This window comes from Oryzias latipes, chromosome 14 (assembly GCF_053564925.1).
Source record: "Oryzias latipes strain Hd-rR chromosome 14, Olatipes_Hd-rR_3.1".
Lineage (NCBI taxonomy): Eukaryota > Metazoa > Chordata > Actinopteri > Beloniformes > Adrianichthyidae > Oryzias > Oryzias latipes.
This window is the reverse complement of record NC_136250.1, coordinates 30,075,738-30,097,561: the sequence shown is the minus strand read 5'-3', so window position 1 is coordinate 30,097,561 and position 21,824 is coordinate 30,075,738.

The following is a 21,824-nucleotide window of genomic DNA, read 5'->3' as shown; positions in this document are numbered from 1 at the left end:
TTCTACGTGCATGTTAGAGGCACACAGAAAGAGACAAGAAATGGAATATTGGTAAAAGAAAAAGAAAATGTGTGGATACAGACTTGTATTTATGACCTTTTGAGGCCCCTCTCTGGTTTGACCACTATCTTTGCGGGGACAGTGGTCCTCATGAGGACCAAAGATACGTTCAGACAAAGGTAAACATGCTGAGATAGTGGTTTGGTATGGGGGTATAGTATGGAAGACCGTTAGATTATAATAAGGCATTATTTAATAATATTTAAAGTCATTGATAGGGTTTTGACAGGCTTGAGAACATGAATGGGAGTCAAGAGAATAATGTGTGTGTGTGTGTGTGTGTGTTCATTCACGTGCAACCCTGGAGGAAATGAAACAAAGAAGCAACCTTGACTTACAGTAAAGTGCATCGCAAATGAGCTTTTAGCAAACCCCCTCTCCCTCCACTAGGATCAACAAGCCTTCTGGAAGTGACCATGTTCTTGCTTTCTGTCTTACTGTCTGATTTGACCCCTCCAGTGAAAATGGTGCTGTGATTTTAGTGCACATTCCCAACATGGATCTTTGCTCCAGCCCAGGTTAACCAAAGAAAAAACTACAACCAGATCAAACCGCCCCTCAACACCCCTAATTTCATGCAGGTGCTTTTGTCCGCTCAGAGAGAAAGCTTGCCAAATTAAGATTTTGCCATACCCTAATCCTTCTTTCAGGAACTTTACAGCGTGAGTGTTTTAAATGGAGAAATTGATCCATCAGAGACATAGATAGATAGATAGATAGATAGATAGATAGATAGATAGATAGATAGATAGATAGATAGATAGATAGATAGATAGATAGATAGATAGATAGATAGATAGATAGATAGATAGATAGATAGATAGATAGATAGATAGATAGATAGATAGATAGATAGATAGATAGATAGATAGATAGATAGATAGATAGATAGATAGATAGATAGATAGATAGATAGATAGATAGATAGATAGATAGATAGATAGATAGAATTATTAGTCCAGTCATTTAACAAGAACACATTACCATTAAATAGTGCTTCGCGTACAGTGCCAAGACTTATATAGAAAAGAGCAAATACAGTAGTAAAAGTATACAGAAAAGATTAAAATAGTTGAAAAAACAGTACTTAAAAAGCGTGATTGTTAGAAAGCAAAACATAAATTGATTAATGAGGGAGGGTAAGGTATTAAATTGAAAGGGAATGGTAAATTTCTAACAAAGCTATTGGACACCTAAATAAAAATGTTAATTTTTAATCAAAGATTTTATCTGATTAAGAAATGAAACCATCACATTGAGTAACAAAACATGATGATTCAGAGTCTTTGGCCACATAAACATGAATCTATATGGACACAGATGGATATTCACAGTTCCTTATTGCACCTTTTCCTGCGATAACTGCAGGATGGCTACGGTAATGTTTATTTGGACAAGTGCACATGTAGTAGAATCAGTAGTATTTCCAGAATGCTACTTCGATTGAACAATTTTTCTTTGTTTAGACCATTTATACATATACTGGGGTTGATATTATTATTTTTTATTTCTTATACAATTCTAAAAGTATACACACTATTTTGCACCACTGCTATCAGCATGAAATCATTTCTAAAAAATCAAAATCCATGCCAAAGTAATCATCGCATTCAGTTCAGAAAGCTTTTCAAAACAGACGCTCAGCTGACGTTGAGGGCTCACTTCCAGTCACGACTCCTGACCCCGATCTTGAGGCAGTGGGTGACTAGAGGTGAAAAGTTGGGTCCCCCCGAACCGGGTCAGCCCTCTGCCCTCCCAAGCTGGTGTATCTTCACTGTGATTCCTGTTGTTTCTACAAAGCTGCTGCACCCCAGGAGCCGCCCTCACAGTGAATCAGGAACAAAACTGCCTGTCCATCAGAAGCCTATACAGCTGTCAATCAATCCCAAAGCCCATTCTTAAGATCCGCCCCTCGCCCCTCTCACTCTGCCGCCGCAGTCCTCACGTGAACTCCCAGCACAACTGCTGCAGCTGGGTTTTATAGCTGTCGACACTACGAGAGAGAGCCAAAAAGGTTAGGGTAGATTCTGAAGAGAGAGCAGTTCAGGAGGTGTGGAAGGATTCCAGATGTTGCTCAAGGACACTTCGGCAGCTGCTGAGACATTCCATCATTTTAGGCAGCAACATTAAAATATGCTCACTAATTATATATACAAACAAAAACTTTCACTGTATAGAATTTCAAAATAATAAAAAATATCTCATGGTGCAAAAAGGTAGCTGTGGCCTCATTGCATGTACTTTGATTTGATATGTACAGATTATGAAAATTCAGAAGGTTTTACTGGAGGATCAGAAAAACGCTTGCTTTGCTTTTAAGTTTAGTTAAAGTTTCCACTTTGTTAGTTTGCAAACATTTGAACAGAGCTCAACAAAGTCTTCTTAGGATTTTTTTCAACTGAGCAGATGATTTATGCTTTTTTCTTTCCAGTTCATCTGCAGAATGTCCCACACTGGCTGCCTTACGTCATGATTTCATTATCAGAAAATTTAAACAAATAGTCAGTTTTCACATGGAAGTAATTCTCAGTGTTTCCTCAAACCAGTCTTACAATCTAAAGCCTTCAACCTCTCAGTTTAACAATTAGGTTTTTTATTATTTATAATAGTTCTTGTGTGTTTTACTTCAAAGTAGTTGAAGTGTACAGAAGACAGCGTGTGTTGGTGAGTGAACACGGCCCTATTCTAGACAGAAACTTTGACCTTTTTTTGTCCGTATCGGGAATGATCGGTTGCGGTGTCTCATCACACTTCACACAAATGTACTCATTCATTTGTAAAAGAGCACAGAAAAGCCTCTGAAGTCCCTTGACATGTGCCAGAAAACACCATGGTCCGGGTGTGTACTATTTTCATTAAAAAGTCACAATGATCACCTAAAAAAGAAGTTCTGATTACATCGCCTGAATGATCTATATTATTGCGCCAGCCTAAATATCAGTTGGTAACCAGATCAATAGAAACTTGGAACATAGATGGACAGACGTTATTCCACAATGTCTCAAAACAGCAAGACAATAGAAAAGATCTCTGTCCTTCAAATGTCTCTATGATGGACGTCTCTGTCATTTTACCATCAACAGCATTGTTGACTTTACTTGGAAACAGTTCATTTTCTGTCTTATCGTTTTGCTTGATACAGTGTAAAAACACATTCACAAGTATTTTTATTATTATCAATTAATTAAAGAAATCGTTTGTTGATTTTGCAAATTTTTTTGTCAGAGTTAATGGTGGATATTTCTTCAGTCAAAGGAAACTACTTGTGCACTAGCTTCATCATCTTAAATAAAAAAAAAACAGCGATAGAAGGCGAACTTTCCCTCCCAAATGATGCTTTGGATTACTTAACATGACGTTTCGCATACATACCACTTTCATCTGCTCGTTCATTCTCATACAGCGGATGCAGCAGCAGATTAACGTCAGTGCAGACTCGGTAGCCATAACCATGACATCGCGTCACACCAAGTATCAAATAGTCCACATATTGTGAAAAATCATACTGGATTTATTTTTATTTTTTGATTTTGTAAGTGGGCATGGTAGTATAAGCAGGACATCACCCTTCACTGTGTCAATTATCAGAAATCTATGGACGTTGCTTCAGTTCAACCCTTTGCATCATCTATTGACTTCTGATCATGTAAACCTCGTCGAGCAACATTCCTGATGTATGAGCATCAAATATGGTGTGAGAAGAATAATCACACTGAAGGGAAAGACAAAAACACATTAACCATCATAATTTACAGCCTCTGTTATAACCTCTATTTGGCATCACAGTCACAACAGGAGTTAAACAGCCTTGCAGTCGTAAACTACATAAAAGTCACATTTTTTCTATGAAGGCAAGAGTCTTGGCTGGAATTTGTGATGTTGCAATCATAAACAACAATCAACATTATTGTGTGTTTTTGCAACATTAACCATCAAAAATATCAGTAATTTACACAAATTATTTTGTAGGGGAAGCATTGTGCAAAAAAAAAGAAAAGAAAAAAGAAAAATAACAGTAAGTAGATTGTCTAGTTTGAAAAACTGCCTCCCAAAAATTCTCCAAATCCTGGAGGGACAGCTCAGAAAAATCCATCACATTTCCCTGTAAACAGCTGAGACATCCACTTGGGTTTTCCAGTGCGAAACAGCCTGGAAATGACCACAGAGCTGTCCCCAAATTCGCCTCTTAAACTGGCTTAAAGTGATTTATTTCATGTCCCAGAAACAGACAGTGGGGCAGCAGATTCATGGATTTGGATCAAGCTACAGGAAACCAGCAGAGGGATTTGGGGAGCTGAAGGGGGGGGGGGGGGGGGGGGCTGCATGCAGCTGCACAGACGGGGGAGGGTGGGAATGTTATCTGCGGAGGTCGAGAGGTCAGGAAAGAGGTTTTAACTCACTTCCTGTTTCTGCTGCTGGGATGACAAATCTCCTCTCCCGACTCTCTGGAATTCACATCCCTCCCTCCCACATTCATTCTTCAAGTTCAATCCTCAGCTCCTGCTGCTCAGACATTCACAAGATTTCAGCTCCCATTCAGATATTTCCAAGCAGAGAGCAGCGTTTCATTAAACTGAGGTTTCTTCATATTTAATTTCCTTGTACCTTCCTTTGACCCAAAACCGTTTTTGAGCAACATCACATCCCCGAAGACTCAACCCGGATCTCTTCCCGTCTGTTTCACAGATGCATTCTGCAGCTGTGGTCAAGGACTAAAACAAACCACTCAGTTCAAATATGTTCCCACCCACGTTAATGGCTCCGTTTAGACATGTTTGTTTCATCGGGTCACAGAAAAGATCCAAAACAAGACATGGTGTTGAAAACTGAGAAGATAACTCCCGACAAACAGAACCCAAAAGAAGGACAGGACCATTTTGCACCTGCAAAACTAAATGAAAAATGTAAAACCTTCCATCTGCAAGGAATTCAAAAAACTAGACAAACTTCTTTAACTTTAATTATGAATTTCTTGTTTGGTTTCCTTTAATTCTTTATTTGTTTCCTTTGGTTTCTGTGCAGGCTGGATGTGACTCCGCCCCCTCACCTGTGGATCACGTTGAGCATTCACAGTTGCCTCCACTTTGCTTAGCCACACTGCATTTGATGAACTCTTTTTGAGTCTTCGGTGTGGACTTTGTTTCATACCTAGTTGTCTGTGTCTATGTACAATTTAGTTATGTGTTTTGGGAATTAATTATTGGGACTTCATCACAGCTTTGTTTGGGTTTTTTCTCTGCATCTGGGTTCTCCCTGCTTCCCTGACTGTAACAATAGTTTGTTGATGTTTATAATTTGAACTTCTATAATTTGAATCTTTCATCACTTTTTAACCTCTTAACACAGGAGCTTTAACTCTAGTATTTATATCCTTTCAACTACCAAAACTTTTTTGTGCAACTAATTCTGTCACAAAGAAAAGAAGCTTTGCACCGATAAGCAACACTTGTTGGATGTCAAAGATTCACGGTGATTCAAAGAGAATGTGTTATTTAGCTGTCAGCGGCGCCTTCTACAGTGTCATGTCACAACGCTTGGTCAAGCAACCACTTGCCACGAAAAGCCTATGTAAATTGCCGTGTTTCGAGCGTCCATGTTCTGTTTTCGGGCTCTACATGCAGAACGCACAGCCTTTCGACCAATAGGGGCCCCAGCTTTGGTCGTAACATATGATTAGTGTCTTTTATAATTAATGAAAGTGCCAATATTTTTGAGTTGTTTTTTTGATTTGATTTGAAATGTTTTTTTCAAGCAATCAAATAGGAATATTTCACAAAAACAATACAATCATCAGTTATACATTCATATAATGAGGTATAAAATTTGGGATACTTAGACATAAAATTAAACATTGCTTTCAGGGAGTGGAAGGAAGCGAACTTATGGAATCCCACCCCTGTTCTACCCTAACCGTTTTATTACATGATTTATCTTTATCCGGTTCATAACTTTATCAGACAGAACTAAGAATCCTTAGGTATCAATAAAGAACATGACAAAGATGAATTACTTAAATTATTATGTAAAAAATAACTATTTTAGAAATCATCATGGCAAATGCAGATCAGTAATCTAAATTTTATGCAGATTATGATAATTATAAAATTAATGCATATGATTAAAAAAATATTACTACATCAGTAAATAGACATAACACTGTCTCAAAAATCTTCATAGCAAAAAATTAATCAAGCATCAAAAGTTAAAAATATGTGCAAATTATGTTTCATCTGGAAAAACCATGAATCAATTTTTGGAGCAAGTGAAGTAATATAATTAAAAATCAATCAATTAATTTCAATAAATGATTAAGCATGTTTTTATTTTTTATTCTTATTATTTTATTATAAGGTAATGCTGAGAAATAATTGATCATGAAGGATAATTTAATAATATTTCCCGGCTGGAATTATGAAACCAAGTCTTCCATGTATCAGAGTAGAGCTGTGAAGAAAAGATTTGCACCTCTATTAAATTTCAGACCAAACCTCCCTCCAATTGTGCGTACTTACACTAGTTATCGGGTAGCGACTGTCCAGTGTGAACACCATATGATAAAAGTGCATTCGTGAAAGTGCATGACATGCCCGGTGTGTATGCAGCATCAAAGGTAGACTTTATTGTCACTGGTTGTAAACGCTTCTTTTCACCACTCCTCCTCAACTGCGTGGCTAAAACTGCAAAGTAGCCCCCCACCATCATACTTCTACCACCATCTTTGAGTAATATTTAGTCCAGATGTTTGTGGTTGTCTTCTTTGCAGAAAGTTCTTTTTGTGTCTCATCAGAACACTTGTCCAGAGGTTTTGTGGATCATCCAGATGTTTCTGTGTTTTTGTTCACAGCAGAATCTTTGTCCTTCAACTCTCCCATGGATCCATGTTTGTCCAAATGCCTAATGCTATGTCTGAATTCCCACACAACTCTCCAACCCCTAAAAGACTGTCTTATGCGGGACTTTCCAGTGTTGTGGATTTGATGGCAAGACACCATACTCACTAGATTTGTATTATTATTATTTTGCCAATATTGGCATGTCACCTATTTGCTGAAGTAAAAACGTACATATACAAAGATTTTACGAAGATTGTTTTTGAATCCACTGAGTTATGATGATGAAACTAGGATAATATAATCAAATATAAATTAATTATTACTTTTTGTTGAAATGAAAAACGTTCAAATGCGATGCATTGTGGTCTATATTTGCCCATCTGGTTAATCTATTTGCACACTAGATTTCTGCAGAAGCTTTTGGGAAATTACTAGGACACTGGATTTTGGAATTGTAGATTTGGACACCTGGAAAAAAATGGCGAACACCCTATATAGCGCACTAGGTAGTGAGAGAATTTCGATACAACCTCTTTCTGACTGTTGGATCATGAACTCTGACCGGAAGTGAGTCCAGTGAGGCCTTCACGCCTGTGATGATGAGTCTGTCTTCATTTTGGGACTCAGTAATAACAACTGATTGCTTTCAGACTTCATAGGGTTTTATGTCCACAAAGACCTTTTAATGGAAGGTTTTTATTAGTAAGATCACCCTGCTATCCTCTTGTTTCATTGAAAGAATGTGTCAGTACTTTAAGGCTCGTGTCACACAGCCACTACGTACATTTTCAGATATTGCACGGTTGGAAAATTGGTCATAAATGAATATACGTGAATAAAGTGAGAAAAGTTGTGGTCTCTACGTGAAATCTACACAGATGTATCATGAAATCAGCACAGAGCGTATACGCAATTTAAAAGTTATACATCGGTGGTACATGCACGAAAAGTCCGTTAGACACACGTGGACAAACGTGGAACAAACAAAGTTGGGGATTCATCTTGTAAAAACCAAGCGTAAGATTTACAGAATATTTGTGCATAAATTACGTGAAATACTCGTAAATTGTGTAATTCTCAACCGATCAAAAATTCTAAACATCTCAAAACCAAATTTATGTAAAGACCCGTCAGCTAAAACTCTCGATGGACATCTGTGCACATCGACAAATGACAAACACAGGAAACACTAATGAATTACGCATATCACGCATGTTTCACAAAAAAACGAAATTACAAATGTGGAAAATGCGCAAAATGTACATAGTGTCTGTGTGACACAGCCTTAAGGCTACATCTACAAACTTCCACTTCTTATAACAGCAGACATAGCCTGTGATAAAAACTAGCCTGAAAGTTACAATGATGTATATCTAATTTAGCTGCACAAACAAAAATGGGGTTTATTTGCTGGTAAAATGAACAAAATATTGTGTTTTATTGCTGTTGTTTGTGTTTGAAGACCCTTTTGAAGGCAGAGGAAGGATGTGGGTCAAGATAGGCCATCATCAGTCAGAAGACACAAACACTCAGAAACAAACACAGACGCATTTCTGCTACTTTTCTGTGGCACTACACATCCTGCAGGAAGTTATTGAATAATTCAGCATATTTCCTGAACAGTAATGGCCTGCTGCTGATGATGGTGTGGTATTCAGCCATGGGGTTAAGTGCTGTGTGTGCTCATCCAGGCGTTCAGCTCTTCATCCATCCGGGTTGGGCTCGGTTGAACGTTATTTAGAACAAAAGCTTAAAAATTACACACCAAAGAACAGCTGTGAAATGAACAAAAATGTGTTCTGCTGCTGTATTTTGGGGAATTGGTGACCCTGGTATATTTAGCAGTTTGGTCCAGGAAGCAGGATGAGGGGGGGGGGGGGGGGGTGTTAAGATATTAGAGAGCCTTGTGGGACAAACTGGAGTTCCCACTTTCCCACAGTCTGAGCTCGAAAACGCTGGATGGACGCCCTGACAGCTGGCCTCGCTGGGGACTTTGGGTAAAAAACTGCCCGCTGGCTTCACAGGAAGGAGAGGTCACAGTGCAAACACACACGCAGAGCGGCACAAACAGCACTGTCCAAAAATATCTTCACTCTATCATCGGTCTCTCAGCTGATCAACTTGATGGACTGTTAAGTTTTCAATAATCAGACATTCTGAGTCCGTCCTCAGTTCTCAATGGCGTAAAAGCTTCAAACAGAGACTGTTTACATGTTTTATCTAATCACTTGGAACAAACATCAGTTCATTAAAAGACTCATGTAAAAGGACTTTCTGACAAAATGTAGAAAAAAAACAAACAGCAGTTCTCTTAATCACCACAAAATGTAAGTCAGAAAATGATAAACTAATATGAAGCTTTAGGGTAATTTTATGAAATTATTATGTCACACCTGAGTGTAAAGGAGCTTAAGTTTGCAAATTTCATCAACTGTGATGTCAAACATGGAGTCCTGAAAGCTGAAGGAGATGAATTCTTATCAATCTGATCATTTTTGATCAAATAACAGCAGAGGAAAGAGAAGATCTTCTCCGTCATGCTCATCTTGGTTCCTCTCTTCTAGTAGTTCATCTTCACATACCTGCAGTTCTCCGTGTTGAGTAAACACATGAAATCAAATTATTTTTTATCTTAAGTCCCCCAGCGGTCTTTAATCACGATGAGGCAGTTTTTAGCCAAAGTCTAAAAACCTGCGTCGATTTCTAGGACATAGTTTCTGCAGAGCGGCAGGAGTTTGAAATTCACTTCTAAATTGTGGGCAGGACTGTTGGTGCAGAGGTAAGCCTCCACTGATTTCCCATCATCCCTTTGTTTAGACTCTCTCCTGCTAGTTTAAAGGCCCTCACACCGCCAACCTAATACTAGCAGAGCAACAAAAGTGGCAGCAAAAGCAGAGCTGTCCAGCCATCCAGTTTACATCCAGATTCCAGATCAGACGAGGAAAACAAAGACGTTCATGGATCCATTTGTCTGCAGGTGGGTGATCAGAATGGGGCGGAGCAGGGAGACTGTGGAGACTGTGTGCCCATCGTATTTTCAACGTCACAAATACGATTTTTTTTAAACGGCATTTTTCTTCGTCTGTTCTTGATCCATCACGATTTAAATAAAGAAATACTCAGAAATGCAATTTGAAGCTTGTTTTTCTTTATATATGTCCTCCATCTTCAGAAAAATGCTACAAGAACATGTTAAAAACACCAAAAACACTATTTTCATCAGAGTGGGTCTTTAAAATATGTAATGTCTTTTGTACACCCACTAAATGCAGAAAGATGCTAAACATCACTAATGAGATGAAACCAACAGGGGGCGCTGCAGGGTAATAACTCCAGAGTTTTGTCTGATCGGAATCAGTGATTTTTGTGTAGGATCCAAAGCAGAAGTGTCCAGCCCTGGAGGGACAGCCTCCTGCTGGTTTTCCAGAAATCCTGCCTTATCTGCTGCTGATTACCTGGATCAGGTGTGTTTGGTCAATAAGGAACTTCATGGTTGGAAAACATGTTGGACACCGGCCTGGAGGCCTGGATATTGATCCAAAGTGAAAGAGGTAATCGGGAACCAGGAGTCAGCAGGAAGCTGAAGTAATGAGAATACGTGATGGGCCAATGATAGTAATAAGAAAAGTCATTTTATCAGCGATTACAGTCATGTGTCATAACAGTACAGCCTATGATTAGACCCACAACAGCGGCTAATGACAAATGTAGTGATCAGAACAAACACACAATTATGGAAAAGACAGAACTAAAATATGACGTGTGTTTTTGGAAGATTTTTTTTTCTTTAGATAAATTGACTTAATTCTGACAAAATGGTTCATTGTTGTCTTGTTGACTTCCAAAAATGCTCTTGGTGCAGCTGTAACAAATACAGACTCGCTCATTTGAGGAAGTTAAAGCTCTGATTTCCAACAGTTTTATGCTACGAAGACGATAGACATACAATTTGATCATGAAGGCGACTCTCAGTGGAAACCCATGATCATGTGGGCTCTCTCCATAGTTTTTACTCTCCCAATAAAAACATCTATCAGCTTCCAAAAAGTTTTTAAATAAAATGACAGAATATCAGTTTGCTTTAACGAGTCAAAAAGCCTCACAATTTTAGAGCAAATTATTCCAAAACTCTAGCTTCAATGTTCAAGAGATTTTCAAGTTGGGTTCTGTCATCAAAGCTTTTCTAGTTCATCTTTATAAAGATTTTGTGATTTAGATAGAGAGTTAGATAAGTTAATTCTTCTCTATGAGTTCTGGTACATCGCCTGTCCGTCCTGGGGGAGGATCCCTCCTACATGTGGACACCCCTGAGGTTTCTTTGTTTTTTCCTGAATCCGTTTTTTTTTAGGAGTTTTTCCTTACCGCGAAGGGGGGGTCTAAGGGCAGGGATGTCCAATTTATTCAATTCAGTTTAGAATTTTTCCTTTTGAATTCTATGTATTCATGATCCTTATGATTTTATGTTGACTATACAATTACGAAGCCCACTGAGACGACTGTTGTTGTAATATTGGGCTATAGACATAAAATTGATTGAATTGAATTGAATTGAATTGAAAGAAAACAATAAAGAACACAACTTTGGGAGGGGAGGTCAATGACACTAAATTATGACTTGAGACAAAAATTCGATTTTGACATTCTGGGTGTGAAACTCGAGTAATACGTGCTCAAATATAGTACAGAATTTGCTGAACCTTTTTGTAGAAAAGCGATTCAATGTGACACAAATGGAAATTTCTAGCTTTGGATCTGCAGCTGTTTAGGAAAACGTCATGCAGAACAACATAAAGACGGAAGACAGAAGTTGGACTAGGATTGGCCTCAGAAATCAGCAAACGTCAAAGCAGAAGCCACTTGAATGTTTGACAATGTTAAAAGATCTAGCAGCTGAGTTTGTCCCTGGTGGCAGATCTGCTCCTCTGTTGCTCCCATTTCTATTCTGTTCATTTCTCATTGCTTGTGTTGCTTCAGGACCCTTCATCTGTGTGTTTTCGTAGAGAAATGCTTCAATGGTCAACAACATCTCAAATCTATCCTGAAAAGCCTTTTTCTGGAACGTGATCACATTTTATGAATTATAGGGGGGACGGACCAGTGCAGTAGGAGTGTTTATGAATTTCAGACACCTCTGGGAAGCTCGCCCAGGAATTAAATAAATGTCGCCATTTTTTAAAAAGATATTCTCCAAAACATCTGACAAAAACAACAAAAAGAGTCTAAAGGAATGAGAAGCAGCTGCTTCTTTCTATTCCAAATATTATGAATAACTTAAGATACAATCGTGATGTTAGTAAGTTTTATTGCTGTTCCTCCTTCCTTTTTGCGTATTTTTCTGGTCACATAAAACAGAAAATGATTCTGAAAAATGAAATCCTGAGGCAAACATCTAGAAACTGAAATAAAAGAAAAGATGATCTACAATATTAGTCTACATTAACCCTTGTTCCATCCTAGGCACTTTAACATTGGGAGTTGGGTCATCTAGACCCACTAGACAGTGCTCTGAACCTTTTTTCTTCAATGATTTGGGATCTTCACTGGTGTCCATGGATTACATGAAATCTTTCCACCTTTATCCACCTTTGTCATGGTAGAGAGAACACCTCAATGGAAGGGGGGGGGGGGGGGGGTCATTGGATGGCACAAGGGATAAACTATGTTCTTGAGTCTATGTTGTCCAGGTTTTTAGCTCACTCTAGTGGTCACCATGACACACGACGTCCATTAGAAAACATGATTGAATTCCATTTTTATGCAGGAAAGGACTGAAACAAACTTTGTTTACCTTCTGCGTCTAGAGAGCGGCAGTAGAGCTGTCTGGAGTGGAAACTGTCAGGTTCCTCTTTGTAAAACTTTGTTTTACTTAAATTGGCCTCTGTGAAGAATGCCAGACTGGAATTGATTTTCCAATAATCCGTGTCGAGTTTTATACTTTAGAGAAAAAAGAAAAAAAAATCTAAGTTTTTGCAGTATCAGCAGCAGCACTGTATGCATATTTAAACAGGTTGATCTGATGATTGTTTTTTTAACTTTTTGACGAGTCTCTGTTTTTAAATAGCTTATTTTATTCTCATTCTTGTAAAAAAAAGGCAATCTAGAGATAAATGCAGCAACCTACATTTGCTAAAAGCATTATGATAGAGGCATATGGGTAGTATGTGTTTTTATATCTGTCAAGTGCTCCAGAATTGTTTGCATCCCCTGCACTTGAAAGGGGTTCTACCTTGCTTTTCAGAAAGATGAAGCAGGATTCCACTCAGATTGTTTCTCTTTTCCTCTCTTATTTTTGAAGTCATGTGAACAACCAGGTGAAAAACCTTCAAACACAAGTGAAAATCTGGTGATTACCATAACAATTATCACAATTAATACAATTTTCAAAGCATAAATATAAAGAACAGATTATTCTAGTCAATCAAACAATTTATGCATTACTACAGCTAAAATAAATGTCTGACTCTTACCAGCTGTATCTTCACAGGCAAGATGTTTTCTTACTGAACAATACAAAGCTTCTGCTTTTCTCTCTGGTCAAATGTTTCTGAGCACTTTTATATGCTCCCACTGACAACAATCAGCTGCTTTGCTTGTTCTCTCAATTGTTCCCACCTGGTGTGATTAGCGCCAGTGGAGCAGATCAACAAAACCCAACAGGTCCCTGAGTTTACCGCAACACCTCCCACTCGATCTCTGTAAAGTCCTGAAAGAGATCGTCAACTTAGGCAAGGTGGGAGTGGGTCTTTTGTTCCTCAATTGGTAGAAGTATCACTAGGCGCCTGACATCTCTCCGTAATGTTGTGGAAAGGCCGGACCCTTCTAGGGTCTCTGATGAGTGTTTGTCAGGCTTTAGTCTTGATGTCACAGAACTTGGGACTGTTTTAACAAGGACGTCTCTGACCACACCTTTAGAGTCTGGGTTCGTTTTGATAACTCTGCCCAACTTGAACTGTCCTCGCAAAGCATTTTGATCACACACCCAAACAATGTCTCCCACAGCGACATTCCTTTGAGTTGTGTGCCACTTACTTCGAATGAAGAGATTGGGGCCCGCCAGTTGACTCCAGGTCCTCCAAAACTTTGATACTTGTTTCTGCATCTCAATGAATCTTTTATACGGGTAGTTGTTGAAGTCAAATGTTCTTATATCACTACTCAGAAAGGATCTACCGTGAAGGAGAGAGTTAGGTGTGATGTAAAGAATGTTCTCCTCTCTGCTTTGCACTTGTGCATCAATTGGGCGATCATTTGCTAAATTGGCTGCTAACTGAAGGGTTGTGTAGAATTCACTGAAGCTTAAATTTGACTCTGCTCCAAGGGACTGCAGAGCCCGTTTTAAGATCTTCACAGCCGCTTCAGCAGCGCCGTTGCGGTGGGGGGAGTCTGCTGGGTGCAATTTCCACAAGAAAGTTGTTCCATTCTTGGCTGCCAGTCTCTCAATTGCTGGTTTATCCAAACTGTCTAAGTAGGAGTTTATTTCTTCGAGGACTGACTTTGCACCTACAAAGTTTGTTCCTGGGTCAGACCACATTTTCTTTGGATGCCCCCGAATCGCTGTGAATCTTTGGAATGCCATTAGGAAACTCTCCGTTGACATAGAATTTACTAGCTCTGCATGGATTGCACGGCTTGCCATACAGCAGAACACAACCCCCCAGACCTTCATGGTTGTTCTTTTTTTAATGTCATCTTTGACCATATAAGGGCCAAAAAGGTCTGTGGATGTGAATGCAAAAGGGGCGGTTTCACCAGTCCTCTCTATAGGTAAATCACCCATCACTTGTTGGCACCTTTTTGCTCTAAGCTTTCTGCACAAACAACAAGAGACAACAGCTTTTTGAGCTAGTCTTCTTCCTCTAATCACCCATGCTTGCTTCCTCATCTTCAGAAGGGTAGCAGCAACACCAACATGGCCGTCTTTGTGAGCATCTCTTGCTATGAGGGTGGATAACCAAGCACCATTTGGCATGAGTGGTACAGCAACTTTGTCTTCTTCAAATGCTTGGATTCTGCCACCACAAAGCAGTAGTCCAGAATTTTTATCCCTGAAAGCCACAAGTCGATTGGTTGTTGAACTGGGGAATGAGTATCCATCTTGAGCAGTTAACATTAGGTCTCTTAGTGCATCCTTTCTTTCCTGTACAGTGATGGTCCCAACAGAAGTAACAGCCTCCCACTTTGAGCCATCCAGGGGCCGTATCAGTTCCAGAAATCTTCTGGCTGCCCTCCATAACAGCGCAGTTGCACAGACCAATCGATTTAGACTACTGAATCGATGCATCTCAATTAGACGTCCTGCAGTTGATAGAGGCCTTTGTACAACTTGATTCTGACTTTTTCCGAGTTTTGAATCTTGCCTTGCTTTGGTTTGAGCTCTTGTCAATAGAGCCGTGACATATGCTTTTTTTTGTAGCTTGGTAATTTCTTCTTTAGCTTCAGTCGCCACATCTCTAGCTGATTTTAAGGGCCACTCCTCTTCTGGTAGGTACAAAAATGGTGGACCTCTTTGCCATTCTGATTCTTCTTTCAGGTTGTCAGAGTCTGCTCCACGAGTGAGAATGAGAATGTCAGAAATGTTTTGGTGTCCTTGAATCCACCACCAATCTTCAACATTTGTTGTTACTTGTATCTCTCCTATCCTGTTGGCAAAAAAGGTCTTGAAACCATAGCTTTCCCTCTGAATGGCACCGAGAACCGTCTGGCTGTCGATGATGTGGTAAAACCGCCTGATGTTTATATTGCAGTTCTGTACAAAATATTTTTTCAATAGGGCTGCAAGGACTGCGCCACAAACCTCAGCTTTGACTGCTTCTCCTTTGTGGTCAAAGGGGGTTAACTTTGCCTTTGCTTCTACTAATCTCACAACTGGTCTTTGTGGACTGATCCATCTCAAATACATAACAGCTCCATAAGCTTGCTCACTTCCATCAGAAAAAGGTAATAGCACAAGTGTCTTGCAGGGCATCAGTGGGGGTCAGTGCCCTGGGAAATGTCACATGAGCCAACTTAGTATATTCTTTAAAAATATGGATTGCCTCTTCTCTGATGTTACAAGACAAGGCTGTATCCCAAGTCTCTTTTGCATCTGTTGATGATGTTTTAGCTTCCTGAAATGCACGCCGTACCAAGATGGCACCTTTTTGTTTAACTGGTACGGCCAGACCAGCAGGATCATACAATGTTGCTATCTGGCTTAGGAGCACTCGTCTTGTGAGGGGATCTGGTGTACCGTCCTTGACCTGTTCTTCTGAGAGATCTTGACCAAGACGCATCTTTTTCTTCTTTTTAGAAAAGTTGATGGCTACCATGACGTGTAATGTGTCGTTGTCTACATCATAACCGTAGCCAAGGGCTTTGTTCTCATCCTCGCTCATTTGGTTGGGTAAAATCATTGCCTTGGGCACCTTCTTTACATCCATTTGTCTTCCTCTGTTTTGACCAGATATCACCCAAGGCTTAAGGTGGAACCCGCCAGCTTTAAGAATGTTCTCCACATTTGTTGTGATTGTGTATAACTCACTCAGATCATTGTGGGAGGTAAGTATATCATCTACATAGGTATCCTCTTGAAGGATACGCCGTTCTTCTTTGAAATGATTGAACATAGGGAGGTTAGCTGTTTCTCTCATGGCCAGCTGAGCAATGCAACCTGCTGGTTTGTCACCAATGTTGACCCTGGTAACTGCATACTCCTCGATTTCTTGTTCTCTTGAGTCACGCCAGAGGAAACGATGCAAGTGTTTTTCTCTTTCTTCGAGCCAGACTGAGTTATACATCTTTTTTATATCACCAAGAGCAGCAAACTTCCCGCTTCTGAACCGAAGGATTACACCACGGATTGGATTCAACACATCCGGGCCTTTCATTAGCAGGTCATTTAAACTTAAACCTCTAAACTTCTGACTGCTGTTCCATACAAGCCTCACTGGAGTTGTTACAGAATGTGGATTTGGAGCAACCAGGTGACTAATATACCACACAGGACCAGACCAGGAAACAAGCTCATCACTGGATATTTTGACTGCAGCTCTTCGGGCAATCATTTCATGAACTTGTTCTCTGTAGGTAGCTTTCCATTTTGGGTCTTTAGAGAGTTGCTTTTCTGTCTTTAGGAATGTGGCTTCAACCCCTTTTCTGTTGTTTGGAAGTGTTGTAGGATCTACCAACCAAGGATAGCTGCTGTGCCAGTGTGGTTCGTTGCTGTGGTCATCATTTAACACGTAGGTCAGACCATTTTTCACAACTTCCAACTCTCTCTCCTCTGCAAGAGTCATATCCTTACCCCCTGGCTGGCAGTTACCACACTGACACCCTCCGCACTTTGGATCACATGCTGCTCCAATGCTGTCCCATCTCCACCATCTTAGGAAATCACACCTTTGGGTACAGCAGGAACTTCTGGCAGTGTGGCCTCCAAAGCCATCTCTGAGCTCTTCGTACCTTTCAGCAGCTGACCTCATCGAGCGTGCAAAGTGAGTTTTTGACATGTGGGTTTTCAACGCAAGTTCTTCAAACAGTTCAGGGTGGGTGCCCCCAACAGTCTTTCCTAAAGGTCCATCCCATAGTACTAAGTCACCAATTGATTGAATCCTTTGGGGGGCGAGCCTGCCTTCTTTATGACTGATGAGTAAGTCTATACTTCTAGGTCTTTTGAGTTCATCCAGTTTGACCTTTGGAAAAAATTTGGAAAGCTGTCTTGCTGAGATATGTTGTTCTATGTCTGCAATAGTTTGAAGTCCATAACACAAGAGCTGGTGGGATTTGAAGGTATCTTGTGGTGTACGAATTCTGACTTTTAACCAATATCTTTTTGTTTCTACTGAGATATACATTCCACCAACTCCATGTACAACAAGGGTGACATTTTCACTCTTCAGATTTAATCGTTGCGCAGCTGCTTGGGTGATGTAGTTGGTATCAGATGCTAGATCAATAAGTGTACCAATCTTCTGTCCACTATTTGTTGTCACTTCCAAAATCATCATGATGACTGGTATATCTTTCGGGTCTCTATCATCATGTAAACCAGCTTTGTTTGTTGTGGTATTCATTGTTCCGGATACGACGTTGCAGAAGGCATTTTTACACTGCTGAGCGAGTTCAGGTGAGAGTTTAGACAGAAACTCTTCTTGTGCTTCTGTGTTTTTTCCACTTGTTGATGTGTCTTTGCTTGCCTGTGGTAGGACTCCAGTTTTCGGACAAAGATAATAATGGTGGCTTGGACAAATGTTACATTCCGGTTTCCTACACAGAAATTCAGAGGTACACAAGATGCTTTTGTCATGCACTTCTAAACACCTGCTGCAAGCTCCGACTCTATTTACTGCCTTTTCCCGGTCTGTTGAATTCATAAACTTGAACTTCTTGCAGAGATAAAGTTTTAGAGCATGCCTTGGATCACCGCACACTCCACAATTGGGCATACTGTTGGCCACTCTTGTTCTGGCTTGTCTTGACTCTGGTTTGATGTCCTCCCCTTGAAGTTGTTCCAACTGTTCATAAATGTTCTCTTGCCCTTTCAAGAACCGTAACAAAAAACCAAAGCGATTTTCAGATGTTTCATCATCGGATTTATCAGAAACGTACATTAGCCACTCCTTTTTCAAAATGTCTGGTAACTTGCTTTCAATGGTCTTTGTCATCAGGAGTTTTTTTAATGCTCCTGTGTCACCAAGATCTTGAAGGTCACTCAAAGATTTTTCAACAGTCTGGATCAAATTTATCATCTCCCTTGGCTCTTGGCCCCTAATGGGTGACAATTTTTGAACCTCTTTCACAATTTCCATGGCAATGGTTGCACGGTTGCCAAAACGGTTTTTTAGAACATGGAAGATGTCATCTGCAGTCTTGTGAGAAGTTAGACCCAAGTCTTTAACAATCCTGTCATCTATGCTATCAAGTAGCTGAAACTTACGAATCTCTTGTGAGCCCGATGGTTCTCCTTGTGTCTGTAGAGCCTCCCAATCTTTCCACCAACGATAAAAGTCCCGTTTGTTTCCTGAAAACTTTGGCAAAGACATAGGCTTCAACTTGATAAGCGGTGTTGTAAATGAAAGTGCTTGAGTTGAAAGAACAGAGGCTCTTCTTTCATCTTCTATAACTTTGGCTTGAATAAAGTCTACTGTTTTGGAGACAAGATCAGGAAATTGACGCTCTAGTACTCTAAGTCTTTCAGTAATGTCTCGACCCTCTGGTTGAGGGACCCAGCGTTGCCATTTCCCAAAGGTGATCTTTGCTGTTTTTATTAGCCTTTCAAGGTGGTTCAACATGAAATCATAGGAATCTTTACTGATGGTAGGTTGGGCAGTTGATACTTTATTTAGTCCTCTTTCTGCATTTTCCAATGCAATGTTTATCTCTGGTTATCCAAAGTCCACCCAGAGTCTTCCTTGAAGTAGTCCTTTGGCTTCTTTTAGTTTTCCTTCACACTCTTTAACTGTTTTTCCCAGGTCAGCTCTTTGATCAGGAGTTAACCTTGGGTCTTTAGTGCCTTCAGCTTCTGCAAGCCATTCTGCTTCAATATCATCATTGGTGTCAATCAATTTGTTAGCATCTGAAATCAGTTTGAAATAGGAATCCTGCAATTCTTCTGCTGTCAGTTCAGCATATGCTCTTTGCACACGGTTTACAGTCTTTGTGAATTGTCTTTTTGCTGTAGTTCTGATCACTTTCAGTTGCTCAATAGAGAATGACTCAGCCATTTTAAGTTGAGTCGAAGGCAGGACTTGAGTTTAGCTGCAAAATACTTGCATAGTGAAGTGGTGGTTTTTCACTGTCAAGTGCTCCAGAATTGTTTGCGTCCCCTGCACTTGAAAGGGGTTCTACCTTGCTTTTCAGAAAGATGAAGCAGGATTCCACTCAGATTGTTTCTCTTTTCCTCTCTTATTTTTGAAGTCATGTGAACAACCAGGTGAAAAACCTTCAAACACAAGTGAAAATCTGGTGATTACCATAACAATTATCACAATTAATACAATTTTCAAAACATAAATATAAAGAACAGATTATTCTAGTCAATCAAACAATTTATGCATTACTACAGCTAAAATAAATGTCTGACTCTTACCAGCTGTATCTTCACAGGCAAGATGTTTTCTTACTGAACAATACAAAGCTTCTGCTTTTCTCTCTGGTCAAATGTTTCTGAGCACTTTTATATGCTCCCACTGACAACAATCAGCTGCTTTGCTTGTTCTCTCAATTGTTCCCACCTGGTGTGATTAGCGCCAGTGGAGCAGATCAACAAAACCCAACAGGTCCCTGAGTTTACCGCAACATGGAATTCAATAAATTAATTCCATAATTAATTCAATAAAATAAAATTCAATTTTTTTTCAACAGGATCCAACATTTTCCTGAAGGCAAAATCTGTGCAGGAAACCAAAACAGGAATATTAGATGATCCATCTCAACCTTTAAAGCGTAACTAAAAACACTTTGTTTTGTTTTGTTGCACATTTTTGAACCAAAAATCACACAACTTACTTCTGGATTCTAATCACTACCTTGCAGGCACAGTGATTGCTTTTTCCAAGTCGACTCACACTGTGGATCATTTAGCTCCTCAGTATCAAACTTTTGTGTGAGATTTCGGTTCTGCAGAATCTCAACCTTTCTAAGTTTGAGGTTCCACAAACATCTCTTCGTGTTCTACGCTCCAAAGCTGCAGGCAGAGATCTGAACCTTTTCCTGTTCTCCCTCTATGTTTGGACTTGTGAGAAGAAAGCCGGCGATGCAGAAATAAGACCACGCCCACACCTGGGAGAAATCAAAGAGGGGCGGTCCTTCTGTTTTGGAGTCTGCAGCCTTCACCTGAGAGTAAAGGGTCCACCTTCACAACAAGTCACCATTCCTGAGGTTGGACTTTTACTCTTCACAGCTGAAATGAGGGTTTAGGAAAGAACTTTTCTTTTTGACATGAAACTCTCAAAACTCTGAACAATTTAAGTGTTTCAGCAAAATGTTAAGATGTGACGGTGACAAAAACACACACAAACTGCCTCCTGTTATCCTCATTATGGTTCTGGTAGATTCAAGTTTTGTAATGCTTTTAAGGAAAGTTTGACTTGTATTGAACATGTTTTTTTTTCTTTCTGTGTTCTTCTGGTTTTTGCATCTTGTCAAATCTTTCACGTGACAAAAAAGACCATGAAATAATGAGGTCAGGAGCTAAAATAATTAAAGTAAACTGGTGAGGGAAGGTACAGTACCGCGTGTCGCCACAGAGTGTCAGTGTTGTGACACTTTTGGGATTAGAGCACTGGCAGAGTTCTCCCGCTTCATGAGGAAAAAAAACTGAATCGGGTTCAAAGGTGAGAATCCACTTAACCCGAGAAGCCTCATCGAAACTCCATTTAAAAAAAAAATTCTGTTACTTAAACCAAAAATTGGTCTGCAGAATCCAGATGGAAGATTTTGGAGTAAAGAAATAAATTAAGGTCCCCAGAATGTTTTACTTTGGCTTTAGAATGAAACCCTTTGCCTGTTGTCTTTTAAATAAAGGAGGGGGGGATTTTGTTTGAGTTTGAAAAGTTTGATCAAATTAGCAAAAGCATCTGGTATGGTATTTGAGCCGACTTTTCCTGTAGTGGCTTCTACCAGATGTTTCTGTTCCTCCTCATTTGGCCTGTTTAACAAGTCAAAAGCCCAAACAAACCAGTTATGTAGAGGATTGATGGACAGTTGTGGTTCTATTAGAAGCTGATTGACCTGCTGATCGGAACTTGGTTTTAGAAAGGTCAATAAAGACAGAATCTGTGTTCTGTTTGTGCATCATCAGTAAAACTCTCTACATGAAGATCAACATCGTCTTTGGTTCCCAGAAAGTTGTTGCTTCTTCAGTGTTGAATCTCCAAAAGACACCAGCTGTGATCAGCTGATCACTGAATAGATTTAATGATTAAGGAGAGCTCCGACCTTTACTTTACTGTG